Source organism: Convolutriloba macropyga, chromosome 1, assembly GCF_964194025.1.
Source record: "Convolutriloba macropyga chromosome 1, txConMacr16.3, whole genome shotgun sequence".
Lineage (NCBI taxonomy): Eukaryota > Metazoa > Xenacoelomorpha > Acoela > Convolutidae > Convolutriloba > Convolutriloba macropyga.
The window spans coordinates 57,836,980-57,856,967 of NC_134468.1; the positions used below are offsets into that span (position 1 = coordinate 57,836,980).

At 32.5% G+C, this 19,988-nt stretch overlaps 1 protein-coding gene across 1 annotated transcript in view; it reads left to right on the forward strand.

The window, feature by feature from the left end:
* Positions 1–11,813: 11,813 nt before the first annotated feature.
* LOC142350015 (uncharacterized) overlaps positions 11,814–19,988 on the forward strand; it is a 28,118-nt gene continuing 19,943 nt past the window's right edge. Inside the window, exon 1 of the mRNA XM_075401956.1 lies at positions 11,814–11,919. The gene's annotated coding sequence lies outside the window, so the exon portion shown is untranslated. The remainder of the gene's footprint in view (positions 11,920–19,988) is intronic.

Sequence of the window (19,988 nt, forward strand, 5' to 3'; positions counted from 1 at the left end):
ATTAAAATGCGTGTCTTCTTATAAAAATCAAGCAGATTTGTGTGTATTACTGAAGCTCAGTAGCGCATAAACATATTAATTTTGACTATATGTTTTGTCATTATTTACAAAAAGCGCGTTTTTCACCACGGAATGAGTTGTGCGTGTTAGTGTGACCATGAAAATATTCAACTCAAATTGTTATTTTATGTAATATCTCTGCTCAGAACGGTAAAACTGTTGACAATAAATATCATTGAGTGCAATGAATTTGAAAAGCTGCAATAATAAATAACAACTATTTAAATGCAGACAAAATGTAGAATTATGGAGTTGAAAAAGTTTTTCTCCTTTTAAAAGTTAAATAAACAGTCCATCACTTGAGAAGCAAAAAAGAAGTTATAGCGTTATAAAATTCTGTCCATTTGCCAACAATGCTGTTCTTTTTTAGATGTCTTTTATCAATGTTTGAATGACTTTCTAAATGTTTTTACCAATAAGGACACTATTGTCACATCTAAAGCTACTGGCAATCCGCTTAGCCATGATTGCATGTTAACGTGACCTGGTCTGGAGTTGCTATCAGATTTTAAGGTCTTTCTTCTCCCAACCAAACGAAAGACTAGCCACTCTTCTTGTACGCAGATGATCACCACACTGTAAATAACAATTATATTCAAAATAACGGATACAGCAGAAAAAAATAGGTAAAATTTATGAAGGGGGAAACCAATCGCTACATTCTTTTCAACAAACAACGATGTCTTCAACACATAGTCTACCTCTTCAAAACATAAAGTCTCTAAGAAAAATTATTGATGAGCTGCAGATTCTAATAATATCGTTGAATTCGCAGCCATCTTTTCCTTGCTTGACGGAAACATGGTTATTGGACAATTATACAAATCACCTGTTCAGAATTGACGGATATAGTAAACCGTTGACATGCAACTGTCAACAAAAAGGGGGTGGAGTTGTTATTATCTCAAAGAAGGGAGTACTGATGGAACTTCATAAAAAACACAAAATAACCATATATACAAATTTTAACAGCCAAGATCTCTGGAGCTGTTGCTATCTATATAACGGCTGTTTACATGAAACCTAATGCTTCTGTAAACGATTCCTTGATTGCGATTGAAAACCATCTTAGTGATATCTATTTACAACCAGATGACATAAATATTCTATGTGGTGACGTTAGCATTGATCACAGCAGAGAATCAAGCAGAAAAACTAATCTTCAAAATAGTCTCAGCTGTTTTGCTTTGCAATGTTTGAACTCAAATAAACCAACGAGAGAAACTGAGCACAAAATTTCAGTTATTGATGTCGTCTACTCAACTAAAAATTTTCATATAGAGATTTTAGAGACATCAATTACTGACCATTATACTCTAACGGTACCGCGAGTTGCAATCGGAACACAGGAAGATAGGAAAACTACCCGTTATCGAAACAGGAATTAGCTGAAAAACCGCGAATCAAAAGAAAAACTGAATTTTCTTACGCTTACTGAGCTGCGAAAGTCCAAAAAATATTTGAAACGAAGGATGTACACTAATGCTTTGAACGCTTTAATTTAAAAATCCAGGAAATAGTAAATAAATTTATTCCAGAAAAAATTAAAACAACAGGACAAAATAGAAATTGGGTTGACAATCAAAACAAAAATTGGTCTAACACAAAACATCTTTTTTTTAAAAAAAAAATACAAAATTGAGAGTTCACTTGAAAATTGGGAGCCTTATTGCGCTGTAAAAGGACGGCTAAGAAAAACTGTCGACAAAAAGAAACAATTACAATTTCAAACATTAATTGCTGCCGAAAACAAGTCAAATAATAAATCTTTTTTCAAAACATTTAATCTTTTAACCGGGAAAGAGTCTGGATCAAAGCCAAATTTGACTGTCGATCAGTGTCAAGAGTTTAATCAGTTTTTTACTTCTGTCGCAGAGAAAATGAATGAAAAATGTAATGGCGATTGGAATCCTGACAAAATTCCAAAAGTGCGCTGTTCAATGTGTCCTCCAAATGTTACTAACGATGAGGATAAAAAATTGTAATGTCCCTAATAACAAAATACACAAGTGACTGTTTTGAGATAAGTGTTTTCGTAATACAGTCTTTACTTTTCGGGATTTTATACACACTGACATTTCTCAAAAACAAAGCACTGAAAGCAGAAACATTCCCAGAGTGCTTGAACAGGACTGTTGTTTTCCCAATTTTTAAGTCTGGAAATGTTTCTGAAGCTAATAAATACAGACCCATTTCGTTGTTATCTGCCATATCGAAAGTCTTCGAAAAGATTTTCTACATATGAATTACCAGTTTTATCAAACATACAAATCAGTTGCACAACAATCAATTTGGTTTTCGATCAAAACTGGGCAACATAGTTGCCTTGATATCAGTTGTGGATTCAATCAGATACAATTGGAACAAACCAGCAACTTCAACACATGCAATCTTTCTGGACTTAAAAAAAGCTTTTGATACAGTATTGAGCATTCACTTGAAAATTGAGATTCAACACGATTCAATTCAATTCTCAAAGAAAAAATGTGGATAAAGGGATTCCCTGGACCTATCAATACCTTACTAAAAAGCTATCTAACAAACAGAGCGCAAAAATACGTTGCGAAGATACTGAATCCTCGTTTTTAACTTTAAAAATAGGTGTACCTCAGGGCCCAATTTTGGGACCATTACTGTTTATCTTGTATCTAAACGATCTTCCGGAGGCTACAGCGAATCTAACAATGACCCTTTACGCCAATGACACAGCTTTAATACAACTCAGACAATCAGATCTTAGTCAGCTTGTCTTAGGCATGAAACAAACAATTGATTGGTTGGACAGAAATAAATTAACTTTGAACTTCGATAAAACTTTTTTATTCAATTTTCGGAAAAGGGTGGAAACAAAAGCAATCAAATATCAATTGAGAGAAATTAACTTGAAAACAAAAAATCTTTGAATCTTGATTGACGAGAAACTAAATTATAAAGATCACATTAAGTATTTGATTCATGAAATGAATGTTTTTGTGCTACATTCTATAAGCTGAGAACTGTCTTACACAAAAATCAACTAATTTTTGCTTAAAAAACTTATGTGCAACCGATCTTGCAGTATGGAGTTTTAACCTATGATACAGCTGCAAAGAGTGACATCAAGAAACTTGATAACAAAATCAAACATCTAGTGAGAATTATATATGGGAAACGTAAATTTGAGTGAATTGAAAACCTCAGAATTGCAGCAAAAATTTATAGCGTAGAAGAGTTACATTTATATGAGCTATTGAAATTAGCTTTAAAAAATGAGGGAGTTATATGAGTGCAGTATAAAAAATGCTGTTTTGAGAATGAACGATTTAAACAAAATTAAAACACAGAGAATATGCGCAAAACACTTAAAATTTTTGTATGAAGGATCAATTAACAGTAAGATCATTTCATCAAGAGCCCGAAAACTGGTGGCAAAAATACTAAAATTTCAACCTCGTTTCAAAAAAGAAATAGCAAAATTTTCTGTAATAGGTTGTAAAGATTTTGCTCATCGGTTCCGTGATAACTTTATATTAGGCAGTGCTGATTTGCTAGAAGGGTTCTACTGAGTTTTTTTCCTCTTCATAATTTCCGAACCAAATGATTGAAATAAATCAAGACGCTAAGTTTTCAGCTTCATGAGGCACCACTTGACGAGGCAAACTGCCTTTTGGTGTTCTCTAGGTTCAGTTTGTGTATATACAAAAAGTGTAAAAATATATACATTTTTTTTGTTTGTCTGTTCCGAAAACAATTTATTATTATTATTACGAAAACAGACGTTTCGAACTCGATCGTGTTTGTCGATGGAGTTTCCTCTGCGGTAGCAGGATCGAATCATTGACACCATTTTTGTTATAGTTATCCTGCCTTGCAGAACGGGTATGTTCGTATTTACAGCTCAATTGAATTTCGTTGTTGCTCATTTGTAGGCTGAAACAAACAAATATATGAAATTGTACAACGGTTATCCTTTATAGCTTTTTTCTAAACAAAATAAGGCATAGCTGATCTTCTATCACAATTAGGCATTTTCGGTGGAGCAAAATTGAAAACGTCATCATTGGTATAATAAATGAGGAACATTTGGCAAAATGCCAGCAATTAAATATAAGAACCAATTGTATTCTTCCACAACTAATTTAAATATATTATACGAAAACTTGAGGCGATTTGAAATTTAACTCATTTTATAACACATTAAAATCTTGATGCATAATGTTGTTGATGCTGCCATCATTTATTGTTACAAAAACTAAAACCAATCCAAAGTGCATATTCAGCAGTAATGTTTCGTATATTTCTGTCTTGGTTTTGCCAAAAATTTGATTCAGATATTCAAAGGTTTAATTAATAACTCGTTTTTGAGGCCCGACTACTATATTGGAGATCTTTGACCATTTTTGCAGATGATAGTTCTAATATAAAATACATTGCTAGATGGAGTGTTACCTTGCAAAAAATTTTGTTCATTAAATTTCCTGACAATTTCTGCTGTGCTTAGATTCCTTTGATTCCTTCTTTATTCGGAATCCAGCCCCTCTTGAGGTGGGGGGAGGGGGAAGGAGGAACTATATACTCAAATGGGTTTTTTGTTTTTGTTCAGTCAATTTTGACCGATCGATATATTTATTGTAGAGAGTTGTGAGCCATATAATCAAAAAGCCCTTCCAGTGTAGATTATGATATTAAAAAAAGATTTTTTTGAACTTCGTTTTCCATAGCGAGTTATCGTGGTATAAGTTTCTGTAAAAATTAGACGTATTTGCGTTATTTTTATTCACCTTTTCCAGAATATTTGACTAAAGTTTTGTCAATATTGCTAAATTATGAAGAAATTGTTAACAAGAGTAACGCTGATTTTGTTTTTAAAGACAAAAAATAGTGTTGACTATTTTGATTAATTTATTAGCTAAAAGTTTGGCTAAATATTTAAAAACTCAGCCTTTTTTATCGAACATTGCCCAAAATAATCTTCTTCAGTCCACTTTGATTAGACTTGTAGAAACTATGCATCCAAAAACAACTATAACAAATTTTGTAGTGTCCTACTTCAATTTCCATTGAGAGTAGTCCGGAATTAAAAGTTTGCCATTTTTCGCTAACTTTGCTCAATGATAATCAAAGTCGCAGCATTTATGTTTGATCTCTTAACAAACAGATTATCCTGATCTATAACATTCGAACCAACTGAGTGTCTTTAATGGACGAACAGCAATAGCAAGGCTGGTTTTTGTCCAATCTTCCACTGTTATAATCCATTAATAATTCGGAGTGTATTATATCCATCTTTTTTTAAAAAATCAATTTTTTTGTCTTAATTCATGAAAGAACAATTCAAGTCACAGCTCACTTTTGATAAGTCCAATTGTCTTCCTAAGCAGTTTCAAATTGGACTTTCTAACAATGGCCCACTGAACTTTGCCACTAATTTTATCTTAAGTTGGTCATATTTTAGCTCAATGTCGGCAAAGAATTAAGGCTTCTTCTTCCTCTTCTTTCTATTGAATTAAATTTTAATCTTTTTTGCGGTTTTACGTGTTAAGTTACGATTTTCTGACTTTTACACTACAAGATTTCACACTTTTGTGTTTTAGGCATTGGTCAAGTTTCACGTTCTTCTCGTTTAGTCACAGTTTCACATTATTGATAGTTCACATATTACAGTATTGGCGTTCAAAATAAAGCACAATTAACATATAAAAATCTATAAAGACATAGATTACATTGTTAACGGTTTCGACATCCCTTTCGCGAAGATTTTTTTTGAATTTTTGCATTTGCCTTTAACTGTCGTTTTTACTTTGTAATTTTAGTTGTTTAATTTTTCGGAGAAAATGATAGGTCTCATCGGCTTTTTAAAGAGGAACAAAAGATCCTATTCTCTTATTTGAGTAGATAGCTAATGGTTTTTATGATTTCGAAAACAATTGTTTTAAAAAAAACAAAAACACTTTTTACTTCAACTTTTTGTTCTTGTGTCAATTTGATACCTATTCTCGTTAATTAAAAATCACATATGATATTATTGTTGTGGAGAAAAGTTTCCAATGTACATTATCCAATGTGTTATAGAATTCATTTTGATTCATTCGGATTCATTTAATGAATTCGACACAGGTTTTTGGCAAAAAAACTAATTTTTGATTTTTGTCAATATTTGACGTTCTTTTTGTAGATGTAGAATATATTCAGAAAAAAAGCCGATTTCAAGCGCTTCCTTTGGAAAAAAAAACAAATCTATATAAGTATTTCATTTTCTGTAACCAATGGCTTTCATGACTTTGAAAATGGTTGTTTTCAAAAAATAAAAAACTATTACTTAACTTTGCCTTTTTCCTTTTTTGTCTAATTTTTACCTATTCTCAACAATGAGAGGTCGTATAATACATTATTAGTTTTCGAGGAAGGTTTTATTGAAAGTTGTTTGAGGGGCAAAAATTTGTTTTACCGTTTTGACAGCGTTTTCACGCAAGTTTTATTTAAATTTTTGTGTGTTTTCTCTATTTGTTGATTTGTTGTTCTTTTTGTATTTGCATAAAAATTGAATAATGACAGTTGTTAATTCTCTCGTATAGAGGCATATGTGATGATAAACATGTTGGATGTTTTCAATTGCCATCTTATGGTTTTCAATACATCGGAATACTGTAAGCCATTTTTTCTAACTTTGCTGTTTTCTTGTTCTTGTTTTCTAATTGCTACCGAGCCTTATTATGGAGTGGTCCTATGTCTTTTTCAGCGAAATAATATCTCTAATATTAGTTTCAGTTTTAACTGGCAAAATTTGATCTCGTCAATAAATTTCTTTTGGACAAAAAATGGACCTAGAGTTTTGGATGGAATTAATGATTGTTGTTATTGATGTTTGATTTTGTTGTTCATCTTTACTTGCTTTCTTGATAATGGCTGATCTTATCACTCTAATGCGGTGGTTTTTAGTCCACTGGGCTATTTGCGTTGGAAGCGATATTTTTGTTCAATTTTCGGCAGAAAATATTTGAGTTTTTTGGGGGTTTTTCGATCTGTTCCTCATTTGGTAGACATTTATGCCAAAAATGCGGATGATCGGGGTCGGAACTTTATGTGCAAACGCACATTACCGAGCTTCTTTGATCCATTTCCAAATTGCAAGAGGCATAATTACTTCAAATATAATAAAAAAAAATTGCGCCAACTATTTTAATTCTTTAATCCGCTAAATATCGAATAACAATTTTACAGTGTTCTCTTTAAAAGGTTATAATTTTGTAAGTTTGCTGAAACAGATCAAATTTTTCGAAAACTTAAATTTGCACGTATAAATGATAAATGAGCAAAAAACAAAGAAATTTTATCTGTTTTGATTAAAAACCTGATGTTTCGAATCAAATGTCAAGAAACATAAGATATGATTTACGTTGATAATAGTGCGGGAAATATTTTACAAAATGAATGGTTATCGTGGAAAATCTTGCAAAACTGTTCCATAAAAACGCTCCAAATTGACTATGTTTTAGTTTGATGAAAAATCTCAAGAGTTTTTTGTATTTATTGGATGAGGAAAGTGAAAACCATTGATGTATCAATTTAGTCTGAAGAAAATTTTTTTCATGGAGCCCCTGTTTGCAATCGCGAATTACACTGAACAAAATATCGAACGCGACAAATAATAGGCCCTAGTACGTTTGTTACGAGTTCAGTTCAAGCATCCTGCTCAGCACAATTTACAAATCTTGACAAGAAAATCAGAATGAAGATAATTGGTCACGTATTACCATTTAGAAATCTTCAAGTGATTCGCAGATATTTTGAGATTGCCTTAGTAAACTTCGTACCAATTTTGGGAATTGCTCTAAAGCCCTTAAACTATATAATATCTATTTTACAAAACATAGTCATATATAATATAACTACGACTATAGTTCTTGTATTCAGATTACACTGTCTTTCAGTTTTCTGGTCAAGATGTTTAGACGGTAGAGAAAAATGTATACAATCAAAACAAAATAAAATGAGAGATCACTTTAGGATCAAAGCAGATCGTTTTCTTACTTCTACAAATCGCAGATCCCGACATGTTATGAAATACTTTTGAGTATAATGTTTTGTTGATTACTCCTAGTTGCATTATACCTATCGCAACAACGAAAGATTGAGAAACCAATGATAATTTTTTTTCAAATTTTTGGCAATGTACCCTTCAGGGTCATACTCAAAACTCTCAAGTAAATTGTCTTTAAGCGTACCAAAAAGTTGTACTTACTTCAGTCGTTGATGACAAAACTCTGGTAAGCGTCTTGGAATACATATTGCAAGTGAATGTAAACGAAAACACAGTCTTTAACAGATTCATGCAAAATTTTCACTTCAACCTTTAGTTTTTGTAAGTTTTTCAATTCAGTTTTAGACCAGTGTTGCTGAAAACCGCTTGATTATCCTGCTGAGGAGATCTCGTCTTCGACCACTAGTTCTATTGTGGTAAAAAAATCCAAAAATCGTTACCAACTTATAATTCATAGTATTGGCAAATTATACGAAGGGCAAAAACTCACAATAATAAAAGTTGGTTCAGGCAAAATACTATTTTTCTTTCGCATGATATTCAATAGCGTGTTTGAGTACTTCGGCTCTCAGAACAATTTTGCTAACACAAACAAATTTAGATAAAACCATCAGAAAGCAGAAATTGAGTGATTTGTTAAACTTCGGACGCCAATTTTCTCTTCAATAGAATAAATAAACCAGACAAAGTCATTTTGACTTCTTTTAACAATATCATTTTAGTTGTGACTGCAGAAAACAAAAGATGTTAGCAGGTGTTGAGATGGTTTGTTGTTTCCTGCCCCGATGCTCATATTTTAAAATAAACTGTGCACCACAAGAAGTACTCGTGTCGAGAAGTACTGTAAATTAAAGTTCTATGACGAAAACTTTTTCATAAACGGAAGTCCTACAACTTTTTGATAAAGGTGGAGTTCTATAGTTACTGCCTCTCAATAACAATAACAACAAACGGGAGGTTTTTAAAGAGTCTTCGTTTTTTCGTGAGAACTCAGGAGCTTCTTAAACTACAAGAGAAGACAGTTCTCGCAAAATAAGCAGAATTGGAGGCTCTTTTCAGTTCTCTATTAAGTAAACAATTCCATGAAATCGTCTAAAAACATAGAATATGCTCCAAAAGCGGTCCGATTCCTTGCCAGAAAGCCGTTGGCTATAAGAAGTTATCTATCTAAAAAATGCTACATTTATCAAAATTGTGGGTGTCCAATTTACCCCAATGTATTTTTCGCATAGAAACTTATTTCGCTGTCTGTCGTTGTTTACATTTTCCACATCCCTTTGTGTTATGCACTAGCTGTACGCCTCTTAAGCTGAAATTGAGAAGAAAATAACAGATAAATCTTTTTGGATGGTGCAAAAAAATTTAAATCTGAGATGGAGTGTTTTCAAAAGTTAAAAACTGAGATATGGGTTTTATTTTTTGATGAAGTAAACATATCCTTGATGTCAGCTAAAAGCACAAGTTATGCTTCAAACGTTTATGCTTCAATAAAAAGTGATCTTTTAAAGGAAAAATTTTCTGTTTTCAATTGCAAAAATTAATCAAAACTGCTCTATGAAGTTCTACGACTACTTTTTTTCTTGTTTGGTAGATGAACTCCCACCTCTTGAGATTACCTTTCATTAAAATATTTAGGAGCTGCAGTGAACTATTCAGTTTAATAAAAAAAATGTTTTTTTTATTTTTCTTATTTTTTTCTTCTATGAAGTGCTATGACAACAACTTTTCCAGAATACTGTGTTTGCTTAAAACTTAATATCTGATAATGTTTTCAAATTAGTTTTTTAAAGCAATAACTCTGCCTCCTTCCCATAAAGTATTCAAAAAATTCATGAAAACCCAACTTCATAGAACTCCCTTTTATGAAAGTTCTATGACTACAGCTTTTCATAGATGCCTTATTATGAAGTTGTAGTTTTATGATTTTTGAAGTATGGGGTCAACCTGAGTGGTCTTGAATTTGCAATATCAATTTGTAGAAACATATAACATTAAATTCAGTAAGAAATAATAACAACGATACAATAATAAAGAATTTTTGTCTATTTTACTTGTGTCAAACAAATTCAACCCTATAGACAATCCTAGAGCACAAATAAAACGGGTTCCATAACTATGCTCCGCCATTTAAACATCACCTGCTATTTATGTGGCAAACCAGTCGAAAACTTTTCCTCCCTCTCCCCAAGTCTCTCCCCAAACTTCACTCAAGACTTGTTTTGATTCGAGACTTGAATTAAGACATGCCAAATCTGAAATTCCAAGATAGAGGTAGTGTGATGTTTAGCTCTCCTTAAAACAAAAGTTCACAGCCAGAAGGGACTTATCATTGCCGAAGTCAATATCCCATCGATTTCAAAGTTTAAAATTATTCATGACCATTTTCACCGTGTGTGAACATTTGTGACAGTTGGCGAATTTGTAAATATCCATCACATTTATCCATGATTCCTGTTTTCGAGCATAGACAACAGTGAAAAAAATAGGATCACGATTTCCATACCCTTTCTCATACCTGTTCATGCCGTCATCATTTTTCTCGATTGCTAATCCAGATATTTACCAAAAAGTTGTTTAGACCGAAGTGAAAAACCGCTAATTAGTACCCCGGGTCGAGGTTTTTGGGTAAATTTTTGTAAGAAATGCGGTTAATGCGGTGAATTTTTGTAAGAAACGCGGTGATTACGGTGAAGGCGGTGACAATAAATATTTCACCGCATTTCTTACAAAAATTCACCGCTAAATTCACCGCATTTCTTACAAAAACTCACCGCATCGACTTTTGTAGCAAATTAATGTAAGAAATGCGGTGAAAGCGGTGATTGCGGTGAAAAAAAAATAATTCACCGCGATTCACAGCATTTCTTACAAAAATTCACCGCATTTGCTTTCAAACGTTTACTCAATCTGATTTAAACTCACAATAAATATCAAGTATGTTAGTGACAGTTGGCGCAGTAGAACAAGCAGTTACAGGAGGTCCGAAGTTCGAACCCGGGTAGGGAACATTCTTAAAGTACGCGGTGAAATTTTTTTTCACCGCATTTCACCGCATTTCTTACGAAAGTTCACCGCCAAACCTCAACCCAGGACTTAATGTCCCTCTCAATACTCATTGTGGATTAGGAAGACAATAAGCTGATTTGCAACTACCCATATCACAGCTCACAGAAACAATTAAGTCTCCGAATTCTGTATCATATAAATAATAATCAAATTGCAGAAATAAGATTTAAGGCTAAGTGTATATGCTCAAAATCTTGGACAAATGGTTGACGAAATTTTGTCAGTTTTCCACGAAAGGCCAAAACAGTCCCAAAATTTGCAACTTAATGAAATTGATTGCACTACAATCCTACGGGACTGTGGTCTAATCCATTAAATGAAGATTTTAAATCTTATTGGTCTTCGTTTAAACAATTGCCATTTGGCCACTAATTTCAATTTTCTCACGAGTAGCACATAACTGAATTAATCGTAGCGTTCAGTCGTATCTCGAACTGGCATTTCAAACTTCCATTTTTCGAAGGACACTGTGAGACAAGGTGAAGGTGAAATTAGCGTTTATTTATATGAACTAACTTAACCCTAAAACACTCGAAGGCAGCAATTCTCAAGGTTGAAGCAACAAATTAACGTCAACTGCGCATCTCGAAATTTTAATTTACATAAATTTGAAGAGCATATCATTTATACACTTGTTGACAAAAAATTTCTTTTGTGCTTTCTTTTGACAGCCTAAATATAGGTAGTCTGTCATTTCAACTGCCTGAATAATTTTGAAATTTTTGCGACCATATTACGAATCATAATCTGTCTCGTCTCTTCATATTTGGCAGGTTAGGTCTACTCGATTTCATACCTTTTTTTTTCTTCCAACAATTCATTTTAATTAACATTTATTGATTAAATCAATTGTTGCTTTTTATGTTTCCCCATTGAAGTTTCCTATTCAAGAAGTAAAAAATCATTACTATCGTCTACCGGCACCAAAAACAAAAGCAAGATACAAAAAATGTGGTTCGCCCTTCGCATCGTAATTTGACGCCCAATGAGGAGAGCGCTTAAATAACGTGTGAGTCGTTTTCACACGGCAATTAAATAGTCTAAAATGGAAAATACTTCCGAAGATATGTTGCTATAGTTATGTTCAGTAGATAAATTTAAAACAAAAATTTAATCCTTGTACGATTTAATGTTTTAAGATTAATAAAATGAGGGATTATACTGCAATTAACCTTCGGACAATTCTTTGTGGAATGCCCTTCCGCAAAAAGTGTTTTTGCGACGGAAAGTAATTTCCACTTTTCAACTTTGAGAATTAAAGTGAAAAACTGACCAAAAATTCCAATAAATGAACCGCCTTTTCATCCTCGGAGCTTGTATATTCATTTCACACGTTTAATTGGTTAAAATATGAAAAGTGAATTGTAGTGTTAAAAGTGAGTAAAAATATTTGCAAAATTTGGTAACAGTAGACGCTAGTAATAATTCATTCGTTTCAATTTTTTAGATTTACGCCGAGAACTAAATATCAACAGACCTCGGAAAAATAATAATCTTTTTTGAGGGTGAATCGTTCTGAAACCTGAGAAAAATATGAGCGTTTTAATAAAGTGAAATCTTTTCGTTTTTATGGAAAAAGACTTCATTTGTGTAAAGTTTTGTTGAAAACTCAAGATAAATAATAACATATTGATTCTTGTAAGATAGAAAACGTTTTTGCAATTTTTTAAGGCACATTTTACGAAATACAATGTCTCAGAACATATTAGAGCTTCCAAGCACAAAGATCCCTGCAATGAGAGATTCACCTTGAAAAAAATACAAAAAAGGTGTCTGTAAGAAGTGCAGTCAAGTGTTGCATAAAAAATATATACTACCTTTTTAACAGTAGAGGTCTCATTTAATAGAGCAAAAAGTATTACACTTAACAGTGAGTTCCAAGAAAAACTGAAAAACTTTGTGCAGAATGTCTGAGAATAATGAACAGTTTTCGCAGCGCTATCGTGGTTTCTGATGCGAGAATTTCATATGAAAACCTATACTTTGTAAGCTCAATTTGCGATGGCTGTTTGTCAATAGTAGATCAACGAAATTTCCTATCTGATTTCTGTTGGCTGGGTAAAATTTTTAGAAAAAATTTTGAAACTAAACAATATTGAATTTTCTTGTCTGTTTTTGTCCAACAGGGTGAATTTTCTTGTCTGTTTCCCATCAACTGGGTGAAAATTTTGAAGCTAAACAATATTGAGAGACCCAATACAAACCTTTTTAGTCTGACAATAGTTTTAATTTATCTAATTATTTTTACGAAACAAAATTTCGGAATGCTGCATTTCCGAGTCGTATATTTTGATTTTTCGTGTAGTTGCCTTCTACTAAAATGAAAGTGTAACTAATTGCAAAACACTAACCGCCCCTTGGCTTGTTGTCCGTTCAAATCAGCGTTGAATCATAAAAAAGCTAAACTGTTTGTTGGACTGCTCATTTATATGTTCAATTAAAACATTCCAATTTTTAGTCTGCAGATCACACTACCTATAAACCATCGGGCTGGTCTTTAGCTGTGCGTGAATTTTTTGCAGACTGTCTTTCAACTAGACCGCAGAAATAATAGTCGACTACCATTAAACTGGCTGCAATGAATTGGCGACAGTCCATGAACTGGTCCGAATTAACTGCCAGTTGCCCTCAAAATAGACAGATAAAATTACCGACTGTCATTCATCTGGCATGAAAAAACGTAAATTTCCAACTGACGCTCGAGTTACAAAATGTAATTGCCAAATGCCTTTTAAAGCGGCAAAATCTAATTACAATGCTGCGTAAGCTCAATTTAAGTTCTACATATCTCTTGAAATCATGCTTTAATGGTGTCATGGTTTGATCTTGTTTTGCTATTCAAAATCCGCTCTATGGCGAAAAAAGCATCTATATATTAATTCTAACTCGAATGCTATACCACCATGTTTAAGCGCCTATCTTCACATGTTTTAGCGTCCCTTAAACATGCAGCCTAGCGTAATGCATGCATCCTATACCACCATGTTTAAGCGCCAATCTTCACATGTTTTAACGGTCCTTAAACATGCAGCGTGTTCTGTGACTTGGTTTTATGTATGTGCGTGCGTGTTTCCATGAGCATGCATGCGTATGTGTGTGTGCGCGCGCGTGTGTGTGTGTGCGTGTGTGTGCACGTAGGCATTCAAATGACCATTTTGCTCCTTTCGGTTTTGGGACGTTCAATTCGTTTTCGAACGTTTGCTTGCTTTTCAAACGTTCAATTTGTTTTCGAACGTTCTTTTAACTTGACCGCTTACGTCTATGTGACTGTGTTTGTGTGTGTGTGTGTGTTTGTGACCTTCAACTGATAAAATTTAACTGACGTTAACCATGGCTTGGAGTACAACCACTGAATTTTATCATTGTGCGTTTGTGTGTGAACCTGTTTGCGCGCGCGCGCGTGTGTGTGTATGTATGTGTGTTTAGGTGCACGCGTGTGAAACCTTGAACTGTTGACATTTAACTGAGGTTAACCGTTACATTGAATTGCTTTAATGCAATACTGATTATTCTTTTTACATATTATCATTCGTTTTTGCATATCCCAGATGGCCAACGATTTGGTAAGCATCCATTGGTGATCAAAATTAATTAGGGCGGGCAGGTCTGAACTGGTCTAAAGGTTTGTGAGGTTTTGCTCAGATTTTTTTCATTTTCTCAGACTCTTATCTTGCAATTCAGTTATCCTCCTGACTTTTCTTCGCTATAACTTTTGTTCGCTTCTCTTGGCTAAAACGTTCTTCGCTTTTCTTCGTTAAAGCTAACTTTCAGACATGACTGCTTTACCAATAAAAGGACTGCAGCAAAGCTTTAAAGCTGAGATCGAAAAATTTGAGCAACAAATTATTGTTGCTGTTGAGCGGTTGCAGACGGCATTAATTTATTCTGTCTATAAAACGAAAAGCCAAGAGTCTGACAGAAAGAAACTCAAAAAGTTGAGCAGAGCCTTCAGAAAGTGCCCCGAAATAGATAAATTGAGAGCAACTATCAAAAAGACCTTCTTTTGCTCAATTTCCCCACTTTCTTTTCTCACTTTCTTCTTCTTTTCTCACTTTCTTTTCTCACTTTCTTTTCTCACTTCCTTTTCTCACTTTCTTTTCTCACGTTCTTTTCTCACTTTCTTTTCTCACTTTCTTTTCTCACTTTCTTTTCTCACTTTCTTTTCTCAATTTCTTTTCTCACTTTTTTCTCACTTTCCTCACTCTCTTTTCTCACTTTCTTTTCTCACTTTCTTTTCTCACTTCCTTTTCTCACTTTCTTTTCTCACGTTCTTTTCTCACTTTCTTTTCTCACTTTCTTTTCTCACTTTCTTTTCTCACTTTCTTTTCTCACTTTTTTTTTCTCACTTTCTTTTCTCACTTTCTTTTCTCACTTTCTTTTCTCACTTTCTTTTCTCACTTTCTTTTCCCACTTTCTTTTCTCACTTTCTTTTCTCACTTTCTTTTCTCACTTTTTTTTCTCACTTTTTTTTCTCACTTTTTTTTCTCACTTTTTTTCTCACTTTTTTTCTCACTTTTTTTCTCACTTTTTTTCTCACTTTTTTTTCTCACTTTTTTTTCTCACTTTCTTGTCTCACTTTCTTTTCTCACTTTCTTTCACTTTCTTTTCTCACTTTCTTTTTTCACTTTTTCTCACTTTCGTTTCCACTCTCTTTTCTCATTTTCTTTTCTAATTTTTTCCTCCTTTTTCTCACTTTCTTTTCTCACTTTCTTTTCTCTCTTTCTTTTCTCTCTTTCTTTTCTCACTTTCTCTTCTAACTTTCTTTTCTCACTTTCTTTTCTCACTTTCTTTTCTGACTTTCTTTTCTCACTTTCTTTTCTCACTTTCTTTTCTCATTTTCTTTTCTCACTTTCTTTTCTCACTTTCTTTTCTCACTTTCTTTTCTCACTTTCTTTTCTCACTTTCTTTTCTCACTTTCTTATCTCACTTTCTTATCTCACTTTCTTTTCTTTATTTCTTTTCTCACATTCTTTTCTCATTTTCTTTTCTCACTTTCTTTTCTCGCTTTCTTTTCTCACTTTCTTTTCTTACTTTCTTTTTTCACTTTTTCTCACTTTCGTTTCCACTCTCTTTTCTCATTTTCTTTTCTAATTTTTTCCTCCTTTTTCTCACTTTCTTTTCTCACTTTCTTTTCTCTCTTTCTTTTCTCTCTTTCTTTTCTCACTTTCTCTTCTAACTTTCTTTTCTCACTTTCTTTTCTCACTTTCTTTTCTGACTTTCTTTTCTCACTTTCTTTTCTCACTTTCTTTTCTCATTTTCTTTTCTCACTTTCTTTTCTCACTTTCTTTTCTCACTTTCTTTTCTCAGTTTCTTTTCTCACTTTCTTTTCTCACTTTCTTATCTCACTTTCTTATCTCACTTTCTTTTCTTTATTTCTTTTCTCACATTCTTTTCTCATTTTCTTTTCTCACTTTCTTTTCTCGCTTTCTTTTCTCACTTTCTTTTCTTACTTTCCTATCTCACTTTCTTATCTCACTTTATTATCTCACTTTCTTATCTCTTTCTTTTCTCACTTTCTTTTCTGACCTTCTTTTCCAACTTTCTTTTCTCACTTTCTTTTCTTTCTTTTCTCACTTTTTTTTCACTTTCTTTTTCGCACTTTCTTTGCTCACTTTGTTTTCTCACTTTCTTTTCTCACTTTCTTTTCTCTTTTTCTTTTCTCACTCTCTTCTCCTGTTCTTTTCTCACTTTCTTCTCTTTATCTTTTCTCATTTTCTTTTCTCACTTACTTTTCTCATTTTCTTTTCTCACTTACTTTCCTCACTTTCTTTTCTCACTTTCTTTTTTCACTTTCTCTTCTCACTTTCTTTTCTCACTTTCTTTTCTCACTTTTTTATCTCACTTTTTTATCCCACTTTCTTATCCCACTTTCTTTTCTCACTTTCTTTTCTCACTTTCTTTTCTCACTTTCTTTTCTCACTTTCTTTTCTCACTTTCTTTTCTCACTTTCTTTTCTCACTTTCTTTTCTCACTTTCTTTTCTCAATTTCTTTTCTCACTTTCTTTTCTCACTTTCTTTTCTCACTTTTTTTCTCACTTTCTTTTCTCACTTTCTTTTCTCACTTTCTTTTCTCACTTTCTTTTCTCACTTTCTTTTCTCACTTTCTTTTCTCACTTTCTTTTCTCACTTTCTTATCTCACTTTCTTATCTCTCCTTCTTTTCTCACTTTCTTTTCTCACTTTCTTTTCTCACTTTCTTTTCTCACTTTCTTTTCTCACTTTCTTTTCTCACTTTCTTTTCTCACTTTCTTTTCTCACTTTCTTTTCTCACTCTCTTTTCTCACTCACTTTTCTCACTCTCTTTTCTCACTTTCTTTTCTAACTCTTTTCTCACTCTCTTTTCTCACTCTTTTCTCACTCCCTTTTCTCACTCCCTTTTCTCACTTTTTTTTCTCACTTTTTTTCTCACTTTTTTTTCTCACTTTTTTTTCTCACTTTTTTTTCTCACTTTTTTTTCTCACTTTTTTTTCTCACTTTTTTATCACTTTTTTTCTCACTTTTTTTCTCACTTTCTTTTCTCACTTTCTTTTCTCACTTTTTTTCTCACTTTCTTTTCTCACTTTCTTTTCTCACTTTCTTTTCTCACTTTCTTTTCTCACTTTCTTTTCTCACTTTCTTTTCTCACTTTCTTTTCTCACTTTCTTATCTCACTTTCTTATCTCTCCTTCTTTTCTCACTTTCTTTTCTCACTTTCTTTTCTCACTTTCTTTTCTCACTTTCTTTTCTCACTTTCTTTTCTCACTTTCTTTTCTCACTTTCTTTTCTCACTTTCTTTTCTCACTCTCTTTTCTCACTCACTTTTCTCACTCTCTTTTCTCACTTTCTTTTCTAACTCTTTTCTCACTCTCTTTTCTCACTCTTTTCTCACTCCCTTTTCTCACTCCCTTTTCTCACTTTTTTTTCTCACTTTTTTTTCTCACTTTTTTTTCTCACTTTTTTTTCTCACTTTTTTTTCTCACTTTTTTTTCTCACTTTTTTTTCTCACTTTTTTATCACTTTTTTTCTCACTTTTTTTCTCACTTTCTTTTCTCACTTTCTTTTCTCACTTTCTTCTCTCACTTTCTTTCTTTCTTTTCTCACTTTTTTTTCTCACTCACTTTTATCACTTTCTTTTCTCACTTTCTTTTCTCACTTTCTTTTCTCACTTTCTCACTTTCTTTTCTCACTTTCTTGTCTCACTTTCTTTTCTCACTTTCTTTCACTTTCTTTTCTCACTTTCTTTTTTCACTTTTTCTCATTTTCGTTTCCACTCTCTTTTCTCATTTTCTTTTCTCATTTTTTCCTCCTTTTTCTCACTTTCTTTTCTCACTTTCTTTTCTCTCTTTCTTTTCTCTTTCTTTTCTCACTTTCTTTTCTAACTTTCTTTTCTAACTTTCTTTTCTCACTTTCTTTTCTCACTTTCTTTTCTCACTTTCTTTTCTCACTTTCTTTTCTCACTTTCTTTTCTCACTTTCTTTTCTCACTTTCTTTTCCCACTTTTTTTTCTCACTTTTTTTTCTCACTTTTTTTTCTCACTTTTTTTTCTCACTTTTTTTTCTCACTTTTTTATCACTTTTTTTCTCACTTTTTTTTCTCACTTTCTTTTCTCACTTTCTTTTCTCACTTTCTTCTCTCACTTTCTTTCTTTCTTTTCTCACTTTCTTTTCTCACTCACTTTTATCACTTTCTTTTCTCACTTTCTTTTCTCACTTTCTTTTCTCACTTTCTCACTTTCTTCTCTCACTTTCTTGTCTCACTTTCTTTTCTCACTTTCTTTCACTTTCTTTTCTCACTTTCTTTTTTCACTTTTTCTCATTTTCGTTTCCACTCTCTTTTCTCATTTTCTTTTCTCATTTTTTCCTCCTTTTTCTCACTTTCTTTTCTCACTTTCTTTTCTCTCTTTCTTTTCTCTTTCTTTTCTCACTTTCTTTTCTAACTTTCTTTTCTAACTTTCTTTTCTAACTTTCTTTTCTCACTTTCTTTTCTCACTTTCTTTTCTCACTTTCTTTTCTCACTTTCTTTTCTCACTTTCTTTTCTCACTTTCTTTTCCCACTTTCTTATCTCATTTTCTTATCTCACTTTCTTATCTCACTTTCTTATCTCACTTTCTTTTCTTTATTTCTTTTCTCACTTTCTTTTCTCACATTCTTTTCTCACTTTCTTTTCTCCTTTTCTTTTCTCGCTTTCTTTTCTCACTTTCTTTTCTTACTTTCTTATCTCACTTTCTTATCTCACTTTCTTATCTCTCTTTCTTTTCTCACTTTCTTTTCTGACTTTCTTTCTTTCTTTTCTCACTTTCTTTTCTCACTCACTTTTATCACTTTCTTTTCTCACTTTCTTTTCTCACTTTCTTTTCTCATTTTCTCACTTTCTTTTCTCACTTTCTTGTCTCACTTTCTTTTCTCACTTTCTTTCACTTTCTTTTCTCACTTTCTTTTTTCACTTTTTCTCATTTACGTTTCCACTCTCTTTTCTCATTTTCTTTTCTCATTTTTTCCTCCTTTTCCTCACTTTCTTTTCTCACTTTTTTTCTCTCTTTCTTTTTTCTTTCTTTTCTCACTTTCTTTTCTCACTTTCTTTTCTAACTTTCTTTTCTAACTTTCTTTTCTCACTTTCTTTTCTCACTTTCTTTTCTCACTTTCTTTTCTCACTTTCTTTTCTCACTTTCTTTTCCCACTTTCTTATCTCATTTTCTTATCTCACTTTCTTATCTCACTTTCTTATCTCACTTTCTTATCTCACTTTCTTTTCTTTATTTCTTTTCTCACTTTCTTTTCTCACATTCTTTTCTCACTTTCTTTTCTCCTTTTCTTTTCTCGCTTTCTTTTCTCACTTTCTTTTCTTACTTTCTTATCTCACTTTC